The sequence below is a fragment of the Mirounga angustirostris genome, unplaced genomic scaffold (assembly GCF_029215605.1).
Source record: "Mirounga angustirostris isolate CCGP_5_RB_7025 unplaced genomic scaffold, mMirAng1.0.hap1 SCAF_9, whole genome shotgun sequence".
Lineage (NCBI taxonomy): Eukaryota > Metazoa > Chordata > Mammalia > Carnivora > Phocidae > Mirounga > Mirounga angustirostris.
The window spans coordinates 140,341,743-140,363,474 of record NW_026991717.1 but is presented as its reverse complement, the minus strand read 5'-3'; the positions used below and the strand labels follow the sequence as shown (position 1 = coordinate 140,363,474).

Sequence of the window (21,732 nt, the reverse complement as noted above, 5' to 3'; positions counted from 1 at the left end):
AAATCCAGACAAGACTAGGACAAAAATTATTTTTGGCCATCCCACTTATGAAGAATTCCAACTAAAACCTTTAACGGAGAAAATGTGGTGATGTGTTGGGAGACACGTTTATCCCAGGAACGAGAGATGGTTCCACTTTGGAGACTGTGATCGTGTAGTCCCCGATCATATCAGGCAAAAGAGAAACGTGATGTGACCAGCCCTCTCCCTGACCTTCCAAGATCTTCCTTATAGCTGCATTTTCCAGACTTCCTTGCAATCTGGTCCCTGTTTAGTTTCCGCCAGCTCACTGGTTTGGGTAACGGGGAAGCAGCTGTGGGGGGGGGGGCGGCCTGGGTTGTAGTACAGGGACAGTGAACGCTGACCACAGACTGCCAGACCCCGGTGCCACCACTGCAGGGAGACTGTGACGTGAATGTACCCCTAGGAGTTGTGCGACACCTAGACCCTGCCCCGGGGGAGGGGGGTGTTCCGCAGCGTAGGCAGAATTCAAATTATTAGGTCCTGAGGATTCCCTCCAAAAGATATACCTCCCTCTGTCAGCCGAAGTAAGAGAGAAGGGTAGGAAGTCCTCTTTTTTTTTTTCTTTTTGAAGATTTTATTTATTTGACAGAGAGAGACACAGTGAGAGAGGGAACAGAAGCAGGGGGAGTGGGAGAGGGAGAAGCAGGCTTCCCGCCGAGCAGGGAGCCCGATGTGGGGCTCGATTCCAGGACCCTGGGATCATGACCTGAGCCGAAGGCAGACGCTTAACGACTGAGCCACCCAGGTGCCCCTAGAAGTCCTCTTTCGAAGCATTCTAATTTAGATACTGTGTGTATCTGTGTGTGTGTGCACGTATGCACAACAGTACTCATATTTTTCTGTACATTGTTACAGTAAATTCACATTTTCATTTTTTGCTTGCCTTCTGGCTTTATAATGATACCTCCACAAGGAATGATTTACATTTTTATGAAATCAAAGTTATTAAGTTTTTCCTTTATGGTACTAGATTTTGTATTTTATTTAGAAAGTTCTTTCTCATAATAGGTCTACTATTTAGTTATGTTTGTTCCTAGTACGTTTGTGGCTTTATTTCTTCTATTCAGACCAATCCAGGCTTTACTTGGAAACAGAGGGTAAGAAGGACGTCTATGTTTTTTTCCCCCTAAATGGCTATTCCGTATGATTTATTGAAAACCTCTCTTTTCCCTCACCAATTTGAAACGCCACCCATGTGTTTTCAGTCATGTTTTAAATTCTCATTTGCATACGGGATAAACTCAGATTTTCTTGGGGCTTATGGATAACATTTTTGGAGAGGTGCCTCATTTACTTCAACAGGTTAGTGACTTGTAGGAGCGTCTGGCCCTGTTTTGAATGCTTCCGTGTTAAGTAGTTGGAATATACTGGAGATAGACACACAAGCTTCAGGTCTCTCCAGGCAAAGGTAGATACTATCGTTTATTGATATTGAACGTCTTTACACCGGGCCAGTTGCTTTACAAACATCACCTAATTTAGTCTTCACTGTTTATTGATTTATTCAGTGAATTGTAGAGGAGGAGTGGCTACGTGAACAACGCTGAGCTCGGGTCAGTCAGATTAATAAGCTAGACGACGTCTCTGCCCTCACAGAACTTGCAGCATGCCGGGTAACATAACTGGGACCGAGACGGAGTAAGCACGCTCCACTCTGTCTCCCACCAGCAGAAACTAAAGCCTGGAAAGATGTGTGGAGCATCTGCTCACAGAAATGGCAGCAGGCTGATTGCGGAAAGCGCCCCCCACCATCAGTGAGTGCCCCCCGCAACCTTCTTCTTTGAGTTTCAGCCTGTCCTCCTTTCGGCTCAGAGGCAGCTGGAAACTTGGAACTACACACCAAGTGTGATCAGGAAAAGTCCTAAGGGAAGCCCTCTGTTTCTGGGCCGAGGGATGGCACGGTTGGAGTGATGGAAATCCTCCCCTCCTGTTTGTGGCTCTTGGTTGGCCCCGGTGGGAACTGCAGCTCTGTGACCGCAGACTGCTCTCACAGAAACCACGGTCTGGGGCACTGGGACATCCTTAAGTTGCTGAAGGAGCATAGAATTCCACATCCACTGAAAATATCCTTTAGGAATGAACATGAAATAGAGACATTCTCAGCTGAAGGAAAACTGGGAGAAGCTCCTATCAGCAGACCTCTTGCTTATTTGATCTGCATCCCTCCTGTTAATGGTCATAAATGAAATCAACAATGACCACATCATGGCACCTGCTAGTTTCATCCTTATCTTTAAGAATAGCACTGTGTCTTTCAGACCCAGGAGACCACGAATCTGGTGAGCCAGTGTTAACTCACTGGCCTGAGCCTACACATCCCGTTGGCGACAGAGGGAGGGAGACTGGGACTTTGAGTTTCGAACGTGTTCACCCAGTGACGTTGCTCAATGGCAGCGTAAACTGGCCGGGGGCACGGCTACAAACAATGCAGTCAGGTATTTGTCATTCACTGGTTACCTTTTATGATCAACTTGTGTAATTTTTATGCTTTTGGTTGCCCCTCTAATTTGGCTTTCTTGCAGTAAATGCCATAGTGAAGGGTCTAATTGCAAGCATAATTATTCGTGAACATCAAGGAACAGAACTCATTTTGGAGTTATTCCAAAAGTATATTATTAACTCATTTTGGAGATGCCCTATCCCTTCTAAAAGTAAACCACCTATTGTATATGTGTCTGAAATTTTTTATTAATCAATGATACTAAGGTTACAGTTCCATGAGGTTTGACGAATGTGACCTGTGGTAGTCACCACCACCACGATCAAGACAGAACATTTTCCCTCCATAGGTCTCTTGTGTCCCCTCCACCTCTTGCCATGACAGCCACTCACTGCTTTTTGTGAACAGATGGAATCGTATGTTATAGACTCTTTCAGGTTGGCTTACTACATTGAGCATAATATTTCTGGTTTTTACCCCTGTCGCTGTATCACTAGTTTTCATTTTATGGCTAAGTGTATTCCAGGCATGGACATGCTAGAATTTATCTGTCCACCAGTGAATGGACATTTGGGTTGTTTTGAGTTTTGGGCTATTGTGAATGAATATGCTTCAAATAATTGTGTCTAAGTTATTTTGTGGACATATATTTCCCTTTCTCTTGGGTACATGGAATTTCTAGGTCATAAGATAAGTGCGTATTTAACTTTGAACAGATGATGAAACTGCTTTCTGAACTGCTTATACCATTTTACATGTGCAACAGCATGGACATGTTTTGGTTTGTTTTGTTTTGGTTTGGTTCGGTTTTGATGGTTCTCACTGGTCCACATCCTTGCCAACACATGGCAGTATGTAGTGGTAGCACATTGGGGTTTTTACTTGCATTTCACCTAGGACTCATGATGTCGAGTGTCTTTTCACATGCTTATAAGCCATGTACATATCTTCTTTTGTTAATGGTCTGTTAAAATCTTTCATCCATTTATAAAATTAGCCTGTTTGTCTTAAATTTTAAAAAGCCACAAGAATAGAGCTGAGACCAAGCTCAGGAGGCCACTCACAGACAGACCCATGGACAGGTGCACCCAGGGTCAAAGGAGAGACACCACAGGGCACTTTGACCCTCACATGTCCTTCCTGTGGACACTCTGGGAGATAAAAGGGTACATACACACTGTGGGCACAGACAACATGCCTTCACACAAGGATGTGCACGCTCGCACATGGACGTGATTAAAGATACCCTGGTGCCGATGTGAGACCACCTCCTATGTTTCAGCCACCCGGGCGGTGGGGAGAGGGGGCAGATGTGCAGGTGGTAGAGGACAGGGTAAGACTTCTCACCCTCCCGATCTACAGACCAGCAGCCCCAGAGTCCTTTCTGCAGGCCTCCGATGGAGAAGCAGGAAGATATTGACAGCAGGAACGACAAAGGAAGAACCACAGAGATGTGGAAGCATGTTTTTCTAGAAGAGAGAAGCCAGCCTGGAGAGGAGGAGGTGTAAAGGGGGAGCGTGCCAGGGGGTGGAGCCCAGGGAGAACCAGGTTGGGGCAGCCACCTCCAGCCTGATACCTGTCACCACTCCCTGGACACCCCCAGGGCAGGGGCAGGTGGGGACCATCCTTCAGGGGCAGTCACATACAGTGTGCAGAGCAGGACCCTCTCTCTGTGTGGCCACCATGGGTGTCCCACAGCTGGTGTCAGGCTGGGCTGAGGCTGTGCCAGGCCCTGGGCTGGGGATGAAGCTTTTAAGATTTTTTTTTTCTTTAATTAGTAGCCTGTATGTTTTTAGAGCAGTTTTGAATTTACAGATAAATTGATTGGAAAGTACAGAGTTCCCACATACTCCCTCTGTCTGGCACACAGTTTCCCTATGATTTTCCATCTTGCATCGGTTTGGTGCGTCAGTTACCACCGATGAGCCAGTGTCACTACGTTGTGATTAAGCCAAGTCCACAGTTTACACAAGGGTTCACTCTTGGTGTTGCCCATTCTATGGGTCTTGACAAGTGCATAATGTCACGTATCCACCATCACAGGCCGTACAGAATAGTTTCAAAGTCCTGGAAATGCTGTGCTTCACCTACTCTTCCCTCCCGTCCTCCCCACAAACCCCGGCAACAGCTGATCCTTTTATTGTCTCCATATTTTTGCCTTTTCCAGAATGTCATATAGTTGAAATCATACAGTATGTAGCCTTTCCAGATTGGCTTCTCTCACTTAGCAATACTCATTTACGGTTCTGCCGTGTCTTTTTATGGCTTGATAGCTCATTTCTTTTTTTTTTTCCTCCAGTTTTATTGAGAAATAATTGGCATGCATCACTCAGTAAGTTCAAGGCAGACAGCATGATGGTTCAATTTACTTACATTGGGAAATGACTACCACAATATGTTCAGCTAACACCCATCTTCTCATAGAGATATAATTTAAAAGAAAAGAATAACGGGAAAAATTCTTTTTGTGATGAGGACTCTTAGGATTTACTCTCTTAATTTTTTTAAATTGATGAATAATGTTTCATTGTCTAGATATACTACAGTTTATCCATATCTTCTTTGTATATTTTCTTTGGTGAGGTGTCTGTTCAGATCTTTTGCCCATTTTTAATTGGGTTGTTTGTTTTTCTTATGGTTGATTTTAGGAATTCTTTGAATATTTTGGATACAAGTTCTTTATTAAATATCCATTTTCCAAATATTTTCTCCCAATCTGTAGCTCATCTTTTTATCTCTTAATGGTGTCTCTCACAGACCAGGAGTTTTTAATTTTAGTTAAGTCCAACTTAGGGTTTTTTTTCTTTCATGGCTTTGTGCTTCTGGTATTATATCTAAAAGGTCATCACCTTACCCAAAGATGCTTGTATTATCTCCTGTGATATCTTCTGGAATTCCTATAATTTTGTGGCTTACATTTCAGTTTGTGATTCATCTTGAGTTATTTTTTGTGAAGGATCTGAGTCTGTATGTAGATTTATTTGTTTGAATGAGGGTGCCCAGTTGTTCTAGCACCGTTTGTTGAAAAGACAATTTTTCTCCATTGAATTAATTTTGCTCCTTTGTCAAAAATCAGTGAACTGCATTTGTGGGGTCTATTTCTGGGCTCTCTATTCTGTTCCATTGATCTGTTTGTCTGTTTTCACCATGCCATACTGTCTTGAGTACTGTAGCTTTATAATAGGTTTTGAAGTCCTCTAGCTTTGTTCTCCTTAAATATTGAGTTGGCTAGTCTGAGCCTTTTGCCTCTACATATGAACTTTAGAATTAAATTGTCAGTATTCACAAAATAACTTGCTGGGAATTGCGTTGCATCTATAGATCAAGTTGTAAAGAATTGACAATTTAACAATATTGTCTTCTTTTCCATGAACATGCAATAGTTCTCCATTTATTTGGATCTTTTATTTCTTTCATTAGAGTTTTGCTGCTTTCCTCATATAGATCTTCAAAATATTTTGTTAGATTTATACCCAATTATTCCTCTTTTTTTTTTTTTGGTGCTCATGTAAATGGTATTGGGTTTTTAATATCAAATTCCAATTGTTCATTGCTGATATACAAGAAAGCAATAATTTTTGTATATTAATTTTGTATCCCGTAGACTTGCTGTAGCTGTTTGTTAGCTCCAAAAAGCTTTTGTTGATTCCTTCAGACTTTTTACATAGACAATCATGTCATCTTCAAACAAAGTTTTATTTCTTCCTTCCTACTCTATAAGTCTTTTATTTCCTTTTCCTGTCTTATTATATTTGCTAGGACTCCTAGTTCGATGTTGAAAGGGAGTGGTGAGAGGAGATATCTTTGCTTTGTGCTTCATCTTAGCAGGAAAACTTCTAGTTTCCCACCAGTAAATATGATGTTAGCTCTTCATTTTTGGTGCTTGTTCTTTATCAAGTTAAAGAAGTTCCCTTCTATTCCTAGCTCACTGAGAATTTTTATCATGAATGGGTGTTGGATTTTTTCCCAATGGTTTTTCTGCATCTACTGATATAATCATAAGATTTGTCTTCTTTAGCCTGTTGATGGAATGGAATTACACTAATTGATTTTCAAACACTGAACCAGTATTGCGTTCTGGAATAAATCCCAGTTGGTCATGCTGTATCAATCTTTTTAAACATTGTTGGATTTGATTTGCTAACATTTTATTGAGGATTTTCCCATCTATATTCATGATTTATATTGGTCTGTAGTTTTCTTTTTCTTTTTCTTTTGGTAATAATGTCTTTGGTTTTTGTATCAGGGTAATACTGGTCTCATAGAATTGGGAAGTTAGGAAGTATTCCTTCTGTTTCTGTTTTCTGGAAGACATAGTAGCGAACTGGTATAATTTCTTCCTTAATTGTTTGGTAGAATTCATCAGTGAACTCATCTGGACCTGGCACTTGCTGTTTTGAAGATTATTATTTACTGATGCCATTTCTTTCGTAGATACAAGTCTACTGAGTTTATCTATTGCTTCCTGTATGAGTTTTGGTAAAATGTATATTCAAGGAGTTGTCTGTTTCATCTAGGTGATCAAATTTGTGGGAATAGAGTTTTTCATACTATTTATTATCCCTTTAATGTTCATGGAATCAATAGTGATGGCCTGCCTCTATTTCATTTCTGATGTTAGTAATTTGTATCTTCTTTCTTTTTCTTAATTAGGTTAGCTAGAGTTTAATCCATTTTATTGATCTTTTCAAAGAAGTAGATTTTGGTTTTGTTGATTTTCTCTACTGATTTCCTGTTTTCAATTTTACTGATTTCTGCCCTAGTTTTTATTATTTCTTTTCCACTGCTTACTTTGGATGTGACTTATTCTTTTAATAGTTTTTAAGGTGAAAACTGAGGTTACTGTTTTTAGATCTTCTTTTCTAATATATACATTCAATACTAAAAAGTTCCCTCTAGTCACTGATTTTGCTGCATCCCACAATTTTGCTGTTGTATTTTCATTTTCATTTAGTTCAAAATATTTATTAATATCTCTTGAGACTTCTTCTTCGACCTACGTGTTATTCAGAAGTGTGTTGTTTAATCTCCAGGTATTTGGGGGGTTTTCCAGTGTCTTTCTGTTATTGGTTTCTTGTTTAATCCCACTGTGGTCTGAGAGCATATGTTATTATTTCTATTCTCTTAAACTTGCTGAGGTATGTTTTATGACATGGAGTTTGATCTATTTGAACATTGGTGAATATCCCATGAAAAGAATATGGGATGAAGTATTCTGTGGATTTCAATTAGATCCAGTTGGTTGATGATGCTATTTTAGTTCAATTATGTCCTTGCTGATTTTCTGCCTGCTGCATCTGTCCGTTACTGGTAGAATGGTGTTAAAGTCTCCAACTTAATCGTGGATTAATCCATTTCTTCTTGTAGTTCTGGCAGATTTTGCTCTATATATTTTGACACTCTGTTTTCTAAGTGCATACACGTCAAGAATTGCTACATATTCTTGGAGAATTGACCTCGTTGTCATCATCCAATGCCCCTTTTTAAAAATCTCTGATCATTTCCTTGCTCTGAAGTCTGCTGTGTCTGAAACCAATATAGTTCCTTTGGCTTTCCTTTGATGTGTTAGCATTGTACAACTTTCTCCATCCCTTCACTTTTAATCTGAGCCTTTATATTTAAAGTGTGTTCCTTGTAGACAGTTTATAGTGGAACTTGTGTTTATCCACTCTACCACTCGCTGTCTTTTAATTGGTCTAATTGCATTTAGACCATCGATGTTTAAAGTGATTTTTGATAGAGCTTTTTGTCGGTATGGACTGCTGTAACAAAATACCAGACTGGGTGATTTATAAACAACAGAGATATATTGCTTTCAGTTCTGGAGGCTGGGAGTCTGAGATCAGGGTGTCAACCTGTTTGGGTTCTGGTGAGGGCTCTCTTCCTGGTTCATAGCCAGCTCCTTATCACTATTCCCATGCACGATGAAAGGGGCTAAAGATCCCTCTGGAGCCTGTTTCATAAGAGCACTAATCCCACTTATGGGGCTCCATCCTCATGATCTGAACACCCCCAAAGACCCATATCCTAATACCACCATCTCTGAGGCTTAGGAAGGATTTCAACATATGAATTTTAGGGGGACACAAACCTGTAGACCAAAGCAGCTGGATTAATATCTATCATGTCTGTTCCTGTTTTCTACTCGTCACCCTTGCTTTGTATTTTTTATCATCCAGTCTTTTTCTGAATTCTATGGTTTTTTTTTTTTTTTTAAGATTTTATTTATTCATTTGAGAGAGAATGAGATAGAGAGAGCATGAGAGGGGGGAGGGTCAGAGGGAGAAGCAGACTCCCTGCCGAGCAGGGAGCCCGATGCGGGACTTGATCCTGGGACTCCAGGATCATGACCTGAGCCGACGGCAGTCCCTTAACCAACTGAGCCACCCAGGCGCCCCTGAATTCTATGGTTTTAACTGAGCATTTCAGTATGATTCCATTTTCTTCCCTCTTAGCATATTTATTTCTTTCTCTTTTACTTTTTTCGGCAGTCCCTTAACCAACTGAGCCACCCAGGCGCCCCTGAATTCTATGGTTTTAACTGAGCATTTCAGTATGATTCCATTTTCTTCCCTCTTAGCATATTTATTTCTTTCTCTTTTACTTTTTTTAGTGACTATCCCAGAGTTTACAATATGCATTGGCAACTAACCCAAGTCCACTTTCGAGATAACACAATACTGTTTATGGGAGAGTGCAGGTACTTTGTAGAAGAGAATTCTTAATTGTGGTATCCTTTCCCATAATATTGCTGCCATTCATCTCACTTTTTCATAAGTATAACCACTGAATACATTGTTGCTATTATCATTTTGAACAAACTGTAATTTGTTAGTTCAATTAAGATAATAAAAGTATTTTTACTTTACCTTGCTTTATTCCCTTTCTTACGTTCTTTCTTTTTTTGTAGATTCAAGTTTCTGATCCACATCCTTTTCCTTTTGTGAAGAACTTCTTTTTACATTTCTTTTCAGGACAAGTCTGTTAGCAACAGATTCTCTCAATTTTTGTTTGAGAAGGTATTTCTACTTCACTTTTGAAGGATAACTTCACTGGATACAGAATTCTAGACTGGTGGATTTCTTCCTTTCTACACTTTAAAGATTTTACTTCACGGTCTTCTTGCTTCCACAGTTTCTGAGGATAAACCCAGTGTGATTCTTATCCTAGCTACTTAGTGATTTTCTGTGTACTTTTCCTCTTGATTACTGAGGGAGAAATATGGAAATATAAAATAACTGTGCATTTTCATGTCTCCTTTCAGCTTCCTCAGTGTTTTGCTCACTTATTTTGATGCTGTGTTATTAGAAGTATACATGTTTTGTTTTGTTGTGTCATATTGGTGAATGGAGCATTTTATCGTTACAGGATGTCCCTCTTTCCTCTAGGGATACTCCTTGTTCTGAAGTCTACTGTGTCTTTTATTGACATGGGCCAGTTTTCTTATTATTAGTGTTTGCTGGATACCTCTTTTTCCATCCTTGGTGTCTTTGTACTTAAACTGGTTTTCTTGCAGACAGCATATAGTTCGGTCTTATTTTTTCTTTCCTCTTAGAATGCCTTATAATTTGTTGAAACCCCAACCTGATGTATCTGGTAACAATAACTGAGGTGAATAGGGTTTTAGGGTGAGGTTTTATGGCCCGAAGTGGAGCTGTGTTGTTTGTTGTAGATGTAAGTTCCAAAGGCTTCAAATTCCTCTAGCTTCCTTCTTTCTATTTTTCATGTGGTCTTTGGTTTTTGCTAAGAACTGCTTCCTAAATATAGTTTGTGCCTTGTAGCTCTTTAGGCTGTAGCTCACTGGCGTGATACTGGAGCCTGTGGTAGTAAGGCGTGGAGGAGGGAGAGCATTCTGTGATCTCACGATTAAATCTTAGTGGACCTGTGTCCTTGGCCTGTGACCTTCACCTATGTTTCTTGGTTTTCTCCCCTTCTCCCGGACTTAAGTGAGACAGGAAGGCTAGAGGGGGCTATTGCCCTTCATCCTACCAGCGACACAGTCCTGATAAGGTCATTTCTCCTGCTGAGTAGACCTTTGTTATGGAGATGCCTTGAGAGTATTTCAAAGGGTTCATTTTCCCCTCTCCCAGCCTGAGACAAGAGGGAATTTTTCTTGGCTCTTTGAGGTGAGAACCTGGTGGGACTGGAGATAAAAATCCAGTCAATTGTGCCTCCCCCTCCCATTTCCCATTCTTATGCTTGTCCACACTTAATCTCCGGCAATTTGTCACAATTACCACGTAAGTATTCCTACCAGTTTCTGGCTCCAGTGGCTTCTGCTCCTCAGGAGAGCGGATCGCAGCTGTGACAGTGTCTCCTCTCTCCCCCCATTTTCGGTGGTAGTTTGCCCTGTGACCTCAATTCTCTGATGGATGATGGATCCAACAAAAGACATTGATTTTCACTTTGTTCCTTTTTCTTTTTTTTTTTAGTAAGGATGGGAGTGATTACTTGCAAGCACTTACATGTCAGAGCTGAAATTGGAAGTCTCAAGTCTTGCTTTTTTATCCAGTCTGACAATCTTTGCTTTGAATCAGTGCATTTAGACCATTTACCTTTTAAATTTAATTATATAATATTGCTATCTGTTGACATCCTGTATATTCTTTGTTCCTTTTCCCATCGTTCTGCATTCTTTTGGGTTGAGTAATTTTAGCATCTCCTTTTATCTCACCTATAGGCTTACTAGAGGTACCTCTTTATTTTTTTTAAGGTTCATCTAGAATTTAGGATATGCACAATTAATTTATTGCAGTCTCTCTTAAAAGAACGTATTCGGTAAAAAATATAAACTGTATGTTTCTATTTCCCCCTCATGTATTATTTTGTGTTATCACTGTCCTACATATCATTTCTACACGTGTTAGAGACTCCACAAAGTATTATCAATCTTGCTTTAAGCTGTCAGTGATCTTTTTTTTAACTTTGTTTTTTTAGAGATGTTTTAGGTTCACAGCAAAATTAAGAGGAAGGTACAGAGATTTTTCAAATGCCCTCTGCTCTCACACATGCATAGCATCTTCCATTATCAACATCACCCACCAGAGTGGAATATTTATTATAATTGATGAACCTGCACTGACACATCATGATCACCCAAAGTCCATAGTATATCACAGGGTTCACTCTTGATGTATAATCGATGGGTTGAGACGGATGTATAATGACATGAATCCACTGTTATAGTATCATAAAGAGTATTTCCACTGTCTTAAAATCCTCTGTGTTCCTTCTAGTCATCCCTCCTGTCCCAACCCCTAGAACCACTGATATTTTATCCAGAGTTTTGCCTTTTCCAGAATGTCATAGAGTTGGAATCCTACAGGATGTAGCCTTTCCAGATTGGCTTTTCTCCCTTGGTAATATGCATGTAAGTTTCTTCAGCGTCTCTTCATGGCTTATTAGCCCATTTTTATATAGCACAGAATAATATTTCATTGTCTGGATGTACTCAGGTTATTTACCCATTCACCTACTAAAGGACATGTTGGTTGCTTCAGAGTTTTGGAATTATGAATCAAACTGCTATAAACTTCTGTGTGCAGGTCTTTGTGTAGATATAAATTTTTAACTCCTTTGGGTAAGTACCAAGAAGTGTGATTCCTGGATCATATGGTAAAATTATATTTAATTTTGTAAGAAGCTTCCAACTGTCTTCCAAAGTGACTGAGCCATTTTGCAATTTCATCAGCAGTGAATGAAAGTTCTTGTTGCTCCACATCCTCAACCAGTATTTGGTGTTGTCAGTGTTCTGGATTTTGGCCATTCTAATAAGTGTGTAGTGGTATCTCATTTCCCTGATGGCATTTGATGTGGAGCATCTTTTCACATATGTATTTGACACTTACATGTCTGTTAAGGTCTTTGGCCCATCCTTTAATTACACTGTTTGTCTTCTTTTTGTTAGGTTTTAAGAATTCTTTTTTATTTTGGATACAAACCCTTTATCAGATACATGTTTTGCAAATATTTTCTCCAAGTGGGAGAACTATTTTCTCCTTCTCTTGACATTGTCTTTAGCAGAGCAGAAGTTTTTAATTTTAATCAAGTCCAGCTCATCAATGATTTCTTTCAAGGATTGTGCTTTTGGTGTTGTATCTAAAAGTCATCGCTCTAACCAAGGTCACCGAGGTCTTCTCCTGTGGTATCTTCTAGGAGTTTTATAATTTTGCTTTTAGGTCTATGACCCATTTTGAGTTAAATTTTATGAAGTATGTAAGGTCTGTGTCCAGATGGATTATTTTGCTTGTAGATGTCCAGCTGTTCCAACACCATTTCCTGAAGAAACTGTCTTTAGTCCATTGTATCACCTTTGCTTCTTTGTCAAAGATCATTTGACATTATTTATGTGGGTCTTTCTGGGTTCTCTATTCTGTTTCATTGATAGAATAAACAATTTACAGGAGAAAATAAAAATTATTAATGCCCATAAGCTTAGCCTTCCTAAGAATCGGATGAATATGATTTAAAACAAACAAGAGGACATTTCATACTAATCAGATTGACAAAAATTTTGAAAGACTGACAGAATCAAGAGTTAGTGAATATAAGGCAAAAAAAGAATTCTCACACTCTGCTGGTAGGAGTGGAGATTAATTCAGCCACTTTGGAAAGCAATTTGTCAATATCCAAAGTGAAATTGGAATTGGAAATGCATGTTTGCAAAGACTCAGCAATTCCCCCTTCTAAATCTATTACCTAGAGAAGCCTGTGCATAATTGCAGCACTGTTTGTAATAGGAAAATAAATTGGAAACAACCTAAGTATACACACACACACGCACACACACGCACACACACACACTGATAACAACCCAGTTCCATCTCAAAAACATAATGTTGAGGAAAAAGCAAGCTTCCTTTGCAATATCATTCATGAAAATGTTTGAAAACACACTTCAAACTACACTACAAATTATTCACATATATCTTATTCTGTAGGTCTAAACAGCGCACTGGAAAAACACACCCAATTCTGAAGGGTGAAATTCAGGTTACCTATGGGGAAACAGTGCCCCGGGAGTAGGGACAAGAAGGCAGCATTGTCTAATATTCTGTTCTTTTTATACAAATGTCAAACAGCTGTGACACAGTATTACCATTCATCAATTCTGGGTGGTGGGCACACTAGTGTTTGTTATGCCTTGTATGTCCCTTTAATTTCCTATAAAAGAAAGGAACAGACAAACCCATCTTGGCCATATGTAAAGTGCAGTGAAAGTCAAATGACAGTCAGGACTAGCATCTGATGGCTTGACTTGCATCCCTGATGGCCCCTGGTGCTCTGTCAGTTGGGATAGGCTGTCTCCTCTCTCTGTGCCTCCGTTTTCCCAACTGGAATGAGGGCTGTACAGTTTTCTAAATGTAGATTGCTACTGAGTTCTGACCAGCATGTGTTTAATGGAATGGACCTGAAGAGATTCAGAAACGTAGACGTGCATCACATACCCCGGGCCCCTGGTGGGAAGATCAGAGAGTTCGTGTTTAATGGGGATAGGGCTGCTATTTGGGATGATGAGAAAGTTCTGGAGATGGATGGTGGTGATGGTAGCACGATGGGGTGGATGTACTTAATGCCACTGAAAAATGCCACTTAAAAATGGCCAAGATGGTAAATTTCATGTTAGGTGTATTTCAACACAGTAAGAAAACAATGCATCACGTAAAGCGCCGGTAAATACTGTTTCGTGGACTTTTGTTGCTTGTGTACTTAAAAGACTGGAAACTCAAAACCGGCTACGGTGGGAGGGACCACTTTCAGAAGGGCGAGCACAGGACCCCGAAACTTTTGTTCTTCTCTGCCTGCCAACCACCCGGCCCCCCTCCTACCCCCGCTGATTTGAAGCTCCCGCTGCTACCTCGAGCTGCCGGGAGCCTCCTCCTTGCACGGCTTTGGGGCCCTGCTGTTCCCTCTCCCACTTAGCCAGGCAGCAGGATTTAAATGTCCCTTCTCCCGAGGAAGAAATGCGTTCTGTTGAGAGCAGCGCCCGTCATTGTTAAAGGCTCATCATAATGATGACGGCCATTAGCCTGCCGAGCTGGAGCAGAAGGAGGAGGAGGAGGGAGAGGAGGAGGAGGAGAGGGGACCCGAGCGAGCGAGGGGAGGGCGCTCGGGGAAGCAAGCGGGGCTGCAGGAACGTGGGGGCGCATGGAGCTGGCGCGTGGCTGGGGCCGCTGTGTCTTGCGCGCTGCTTTGTCAGGGTCCATCAAATAGAAAAATCAGCCTGGGGCTTTTCATGTGCAGTTTGGAGAATTAGTTTCAATTAGCAGAGAGACATTTTAAATCTCGAGAAATATTCAGCCTTCATGTACTCCATTTAGCATTTAAAACCCACTCTCGGAGTTAATAGAATCATAGGATGTAAAGGCGAAGGGACCTCAGGAATTATGCAGGGCAACCCTTCATTGCACTGGGGCACCGGGAGATTTATGCCATGTGGCAGAGCTGCTGAGAGGAAGAGCCGGGCTTAGAAGGCGGCTGGGGACCCTCTCCTCTTCTCTTGGGTGGGGCTGGGGGGCTACACATGGCATCTCCAGCTGTGGGCACAGTCTTCTTTGCCAGGGGCATGGGCAGGAGATATGTGACTAATGATCCCCCTGGACACGATCCCACCGTGAACCTACTCCTACGTCTGCAGACCTCTGGGGACCTAATAAGTCAGCCCTTGCCTGGGTGCTGCTGAGCTGCACCGAGCACAAAGTTTTCCCAGCTGTGGTTCATACCCAGGCAGGCCAGAGTGCCCCGTCTCCTCCTGGTCTCCATGGGAGGGGAAACTGGCTCTCCCAATCTGCTCCTGGAGCTGCAAAACGATGTCCATACCTACCACCTTCTTTACGGGGCATTTTTAAAATGGGCAAAAGGATGAAAGCGTGGAATGCATCTTGGGTCCTTAGTAAATAATGATTGCTTTTTATCTGCCTGCAAGAACCCTCCCAAGGCAGCCTCATGGCAAGATGCGGCCTCAGCTCCATCCGATCCCATTTTGTGGCATCTGGAAACAACAGGCGAGTGGAAAAGCAGATCCAACTTGTCTGCATCACTTACATCACTGCCCCCTTTTGCTAATGGGCTTCGTTTTTTCTCTTCTTTTCCTCTTTGCCCAGAGGCAGTAACGCTTGTCTTTAATCAGCGTAAGGTAATTGAGTACCCTCACATCAGCCTGCCAGGAAAAATGAGCCATTAATTTCCTGGAGGTTCCAAGAAAACGCTTTTATTTGTTATACTACAAACATATTGAGGCTGCTGGTCTGGAAAGAAAAATAAAACTCGGCTAAGTCCCCTGTTTACCAAAAGTGCCCTGGTAAAAATTAACTGCAGTGGCCAAGGCTACCTTCTCTCCTTGTGACACGCCGATGAACTTCGCTGTAATTGGGAAGCAGGGCTCCAGTGTGTTTACCACCGATATGTCTGTGAGGGAACCTGTTACCCCGTATATGGATGGAATTCGGTTGTGCAATTTTCAGCCCAGGAATCGCGCAGGTAAATCAAAAACAAGACTTGGTGTGGCTTTGGGTTTGCTTTTCCCTGCCATTGGCCCTGGCCCTCTCCCCACCTTCTCCATCAGACCCGCTGCATGCTGCTTCCGGTAGAAGCTTCTGGATAAGCTTCGTGCAGCCTTTAGGGGACACTTTCACCCTCTCCCTGACGGGCAAACAGCCTGTTCTGATGATGACTGGTCCTCCTGGGCCGTCCACACCCGTTAGTCAGAGTCATGCCGGCCTGCTGGCTACGAGCTCTGGCTGCCCTGTGAGAATCGCCAGTGCCAGAAAGTTCCTTGGCTCCTTGGGAAGAATTCCTGTGTCTCGCCCCTCACCTTCTCCGTCTGTCAGGCCTCCCTGGAGAGTCCTTTGAGGACCTGTTCATGTCAGGGGCTGGAGGCTGGGACAAGGGGGAGGGAAGTGACATCACTGTCCCGTTTGGGGGCCGCTGCTTGGGCCTGGAAGTGAATGATCCAAGACTGACTGCGGCAGGGAGGGGGAGAGGCAGGAAGGCCCCGTCTCCAGCATGAATGAATGAGGCTGGGCTCGCACTCCTAGTCCAGTCATCACCGACACTCCTCCCTGCTACTGGGCGGAGGCCGTCAGCTTGAGCGCCCCAGTGACAGTGGGGAAGGGTAGCCGGGAACGAGCCAGGCTCCGTTTTTTGCAATTATTGATCTGACTTTGATTGCAAGCAATGGGGTTTTCAGGGAGCTCAGGACACTCGGTTCCAGAGTCTGTGCAGCTGTCTCTTGGCCCCAGACACAAAGTGGCCCGTCTTGCCATGTGAGAGAGCAAAGCCTGGTCACTCTTGTGACCACTGACACCCCTACCTCCTCTCCACTCAGGGCGGGCCACTCATCCACGTGGGGAGACCCAGCATCCTGGGCCCCTGAATCCTACTTCCCGTCCCCACCATGGACTCCTGGGGATACAGTGGCCCTCCTGCCAGGCTCCAGCCTGGCTCCGAGGACAGACCCATGTTAACAGAATCTCATCATACTACACTCAGCGTCCAGAGAGAAGGGGGCACAAGGTATCCACTCTTTTCATTAATTCAGCAAAACAGCAAATGGGGGGAAAGTTAAGAGGAAATGAGGATGGATAATGCAAATCTAATAGCATCAGAACTACAGCCTTGCTGGAGCCCATCAGCAGAGCGCTGGCTTGGGCCTAGTGCCCTCCCTGCCTAGGAGAGCGCTGCTGGGGAACCTGCGCAGGGCCTTCTCTGGAGCTGGATGCTGGGGACGTGGAGGACCAGGAGTAGGTGAGAGTCCTGAAGTGGGCATGCTGTGGGTCTGCCCAGGGTGCAGGGGGCAGGTGAGGGCTCACCTGTTGGGGTGCCTGGGTTCAGGGGACAGGGGAGGCTGGTCCAGAAGCTGGGAGAGGGGGCAGGCATGAAATGGCGATGCATTTCAGAGAGCCTGGCCCAGGTGAGAGAGAGGCCAGCTCGGAAGTGGTCCTCCATAAGGAGAATGCGATGCTGCAGACTTGGACGTTCTTCTGAAACCATCTTTTGGTTTCGCTAAATGTGTATTGGCTGGCTGATTGATTTGTTGATTGACTGATTGGTGCCTACATTCCCTGAGCCCCTGCTGTGTGTCAGCTCTGGCTCTGGGCACTCAGCGATCAATCAGCCACCTGCCTCGCACCCAGAGAGACCACAAGACAAACGGTTCCAGACGGTGCCACAGGTGCCCCCAGGGGGTCGTGCTCCAAGCAGGACACCCTGGCCACACAGCTGTTCGTTCACCAGGTGATGCAAGCGGTCCGCTCCAGGACCCCCACCCCAGCTCTGGAGCCCCCGCCCAGAGCTCCCTCCTCAGGGAGGAAGCCGGCCCTATCGCTCTTTAGCACGGCCCTGAGATGTGTGCGGATCAAGGACAGAGCGAGGCCAAGGGAGGGGTGAAGGCTGGGACTGGGCTTACTCTACCTGGTCATGTTTGAAAAGCCGTGAGTTTATCGGCTTGTTCTTTCAGCCGTTACAGAATGTCCCGTCAAAATAGCAGCATCCAGAGACCTCTGAACTCTGTGGAGCCCACAAAGGGACTGCCTTCCTTATCCTGGGGGAGAAGACTTTTGTCCCGGGTTCCCCTCGCCGCTACAACAGATTACCCCTGACATGGAGGCTACAGTGCCTTAGAGTCCAGAGGCCAGCTCTGAGATGGGTCTCCCCAGGAGAAAACTGAGGGCTTGGCAGGGCCGAGTTCCTTCTGGAGGCTCCAGGGGGAGAATCTGTTCTCTGGCTGTTGCCAGCTTCTGGAGGCCACATGGGCCCCTTGGCTCGCGGCCCCTCCTCCATCTTCGAAGCCAGCATAGGCAGGGGGGCGGATCCTGCTCAGCCTCCTCTCCTGCTTGCCTCATTCACGTTTATAAGGACCCCTGGGATGACACTGAGTCCCACTTGGAGAATCCTGGATCGCCTCCCTCTTTTAAGGTCAGTGGGCTAGCAACCTTAACTCTCCCTGCAGCCTTAATTTTGCCCTTGACATGTAAGTAACACAGTCGCAGGTCCAAGGGATTGGGATGGAGGCGCCTTGCAGGGACATTAGGCACACCTCAGCCTCCCAGAGAGCATGGCATTTCGACTGAATTTAAACTGACTCTGGAAGGGAGAGCAGAGCACTCTAGGGCCTGGGCAGGCTGCGTGAGGGCTCCCAACCCTAACAGAGCAGATCTCCCAGGTGTCTCCTTGGGAGGCAGGAAAGGTGGGGGAGGGGAAGGAGGTGAGAGATGGGACAAGTCATGTGAAAGGGAGGGGAGACCTGGCAGGGTTCAGCCTGGGGGCAGGAGGGAAGGAAAACAGTGCAGATCACTGCGGGCCACCACTCCCAGCAGGTCACCAGGCTGGCCTGGGGGGTGGGGGGCAGCCTAGTGGGGCAGATTCAGCTGCCCCTATTCTGTCTCTGGGAGCAAGAAAGGGTGCCAGGCTGGGGAAGCCCGCCAGACAACGTGCCGATAGTCTATGCACATAATAAAGCCAGCCAGGTTGGGTCCAAAGGCACACACTGCACTCAAGCCATTTTAAATTTTGCCAAAACCCCAGGGTTTGAGCCAGAAAGAAGACCTCTAGTTGGAGGCGGGGGTAGGAGGTGGGGGACGAGGGCAGTGGGCACTGTTGTAATTGTTTCGTAATACACTAAATTAATTTGTTTGTTTTGACTTGCGCCTTTTAAATAGGGTTTCATCACATAATGTGCTTTCCATCTTATCCTGTTACATGGGTAGGAGACCTTGTATTTGTTTACTTGTGGGATGCCTCCCATCCCCAAAGTCCCATTGAACCAGCTGGATGGGGAGATGGTATTTTTATAGCCTCTCTTCCCTTCTCCATTCTCACTGGCCTTGTTGAGTTCAACGCCCCCCCCACCCCCAGACACCAGAGCCAAGTCCACGCGAGAGCATGCGCCCCTCTCCTCCGCCCTGCCACCACCCCGCCTCTCCCGGGCCGCAGCAGCCAGATGACCAGCACCCCTGTGGGCACCAGGCATGGAGGGTGGAGGCTGAGGCAGCCAGGCGCCCGCACAGGAGGCGGTGAGGTGCAGGGAGAATCCTGAGGGCCCAGGCCTGGGGGGATCCCTATCACAGCCCAAGGCTCCCCTCACGGTGGCTCCTCTCAGAGGCCCATCAGCCCCCACCTCCCTTAGGTGGTGACTCCAGGGGTTGGTTCAGGGGATGGAGCCGGCAACCCGCGATGGCTTCCCACCCTGCCACCTGCTTGGGAGAACCAGAAGGCAAGAGCACTTCAGATCTACTCTCCTAGCAGATATCAAGCTTACAATACATTATTACTAACCAGAATCACCATGCTGTACCTTAGATCCCAGAACTTCATCTTATAACCGAAAGTGTGTAACCCTTTCACTGTCTCCCCACATCCCCCACTCCCGGCCCCTGGTCACTACCATTCTAAACTCTGTTTCTATGAGTTTGACTACTTTATTTTCTTTTAAAGATTTTATTCATTTATTTGAGAGAGAGAGAGACAGCCCGAGCAGGGGAGGGGCAGAGGGACGAGCAGATTCCCTGCTGAGCACAGAGCCCGATGTGGGCCTCGATCCCAGGACCCTGAGATCATGACCTGAGCTGAAGGCAGACACTTAACTGACTGAGCCACCCAGGTGCCCCTGGTCTGACTACTTTAGAGACCTCATCCAAGTGGAAACATACAGTATTTGTCTTTCTGCATCTGGCTTATTTCACTCAGCATAATGTCCTCCAGGTTTATCCATGTTGTCCCAAATAGTAGGATGTCTTCTTTTTCATGGATGAATATTTCATATAGTTTTGATATATTATATATTGATTTTCTTCATTCATTCATTGATGGTCATTTTGGTTGTTTCTGTGTTTTGGCTGTTATAGGTAATCCTGCAATGACATGGGGGGCGCAGAGATCCTGACTGCATTTCCTTTGGATTGATACCCAGAAGTGGGATTGCTGGATCATATGGTAGTACTATTTTCAATTTTCCAAGGAAGCTGTGTACTGTTTTCCACAGTGGCTACACCAGTTTACCCACCAACAGTGCACGAGGGCTCCAATGTCTTCACATCCTCATCAACACTAGTTATCTTTTGTGTTCTTTTTTTTTTTGAAGACTTTATTTATTTATTTGAGAGAGAGAGAGAGAGAACAAGCAGGGGGATGGGCAGAGGGAGAGAGAGAGAAACAGACTTCCCTCTGAGCAGGGAGCCCGATGCGGAGCTTGATCCCAGCGCCCTGAGATCATGACCTGACCACAGGCAGATGCTTAACCGACTGAGCCACCCAGGCACCCCTATCTTTTGTGTTCTTAATAGTAGTCATTCTAATGCATGCAGGGCGATATCTCGTTTGGGTTTGATTTGCATTTCCCTGATAATCAGTGATGGTGAGCATAGTTTCATGTACCTGTTGACCATCTGCCTGTTTTCTTTGGAAAATGTTTATTCTGGTCCTGTGCCCATTTTTAATTGAATTATTTTTGTTCTTATTTTTTTACTATTGAGTTGTAAGAGTTCCTTATATATTTGGATATTAACCCCTTATCAGATATATGCTTTGTAAATATTTTCTCCTATTCTGTAGGTTGCTTTTTTCATTTTGTTCATTCTTTCCTTTCTTCTATAGAAGCTTTTCAGTTTGATGTAGTCCCACTTGTTTATTTTTTCTTTTTTGCCTCTGCTTTTGGTGTCTTATAAAAAAAAAAAAAATCATTGCCAAGACCAGTGTCATGGTTTTTATTCCCCCTCTGTTTTCTTCTTGGAGTTTTATAATTTCAGATTTTACATTTAAGTCTTTAATACTTTTTGAATTAATTTTTTGTGTGTGGTGTAAAATAAGAGTCCAATTATATTCTTTTGCATGTGGATATCCACTTTTCCCAACACTATTCATTGAAGAGACTATCCTTTCCCAGTTGTGTATTCTTGGTGCCCTTGTCAAAGATGAGTTAAACATATATGCATAGGTTTATTTCTGGGCTCTCTGTTCTATTCCATTGGTCTGTGGTTTATTTTTATGCCACTGTTATATTGTTTTGATTACTAGCTTTGTAATATAGTTTAAAATCAGGAAGAGTGATGCCTCCCACTTTGTTCTTCTTTCTCAAGTTTGCCGTGGCTGTTTGGGGTGTTTTGTGGTTCCATATAAATTTTAGGATTGTTTAGCTAGACTAACCAAGAATAAAGGAGAGAGGACTTACATAATAACATTACAGCCAATACCATAGAATCACAAAGGACCATAGAAGGCAAATATGAACAACTATATGCCATCAAATTAAATAATCTAGAAGGAATGTATAA

The 21,732-nt window shown here is 43.9% G+C and overlaps 1 long non-coding RNA gene across 1 annotated transcript in view; it reads left to right on the top strand.

Annotated features, from left to right (window-relative positions):
- LOC129046550 (uncharacterized) overlaps positions 1-21,732 on the top strand; it is a 108,001-nt gene that overhangs the window by 66,598 nt on the left and 19,671 nt on the right. Inside the window, exon 3 of the long non-coding RNA XR_010405328.1 lies at positions 20,308-20,395. This is a non-coding gene — a long non-coding RNA (uncharacterized LOC129046550). The remainder of the gene's footprint in view (positions 1-20,307; positions 20,396-21,732) is intronic.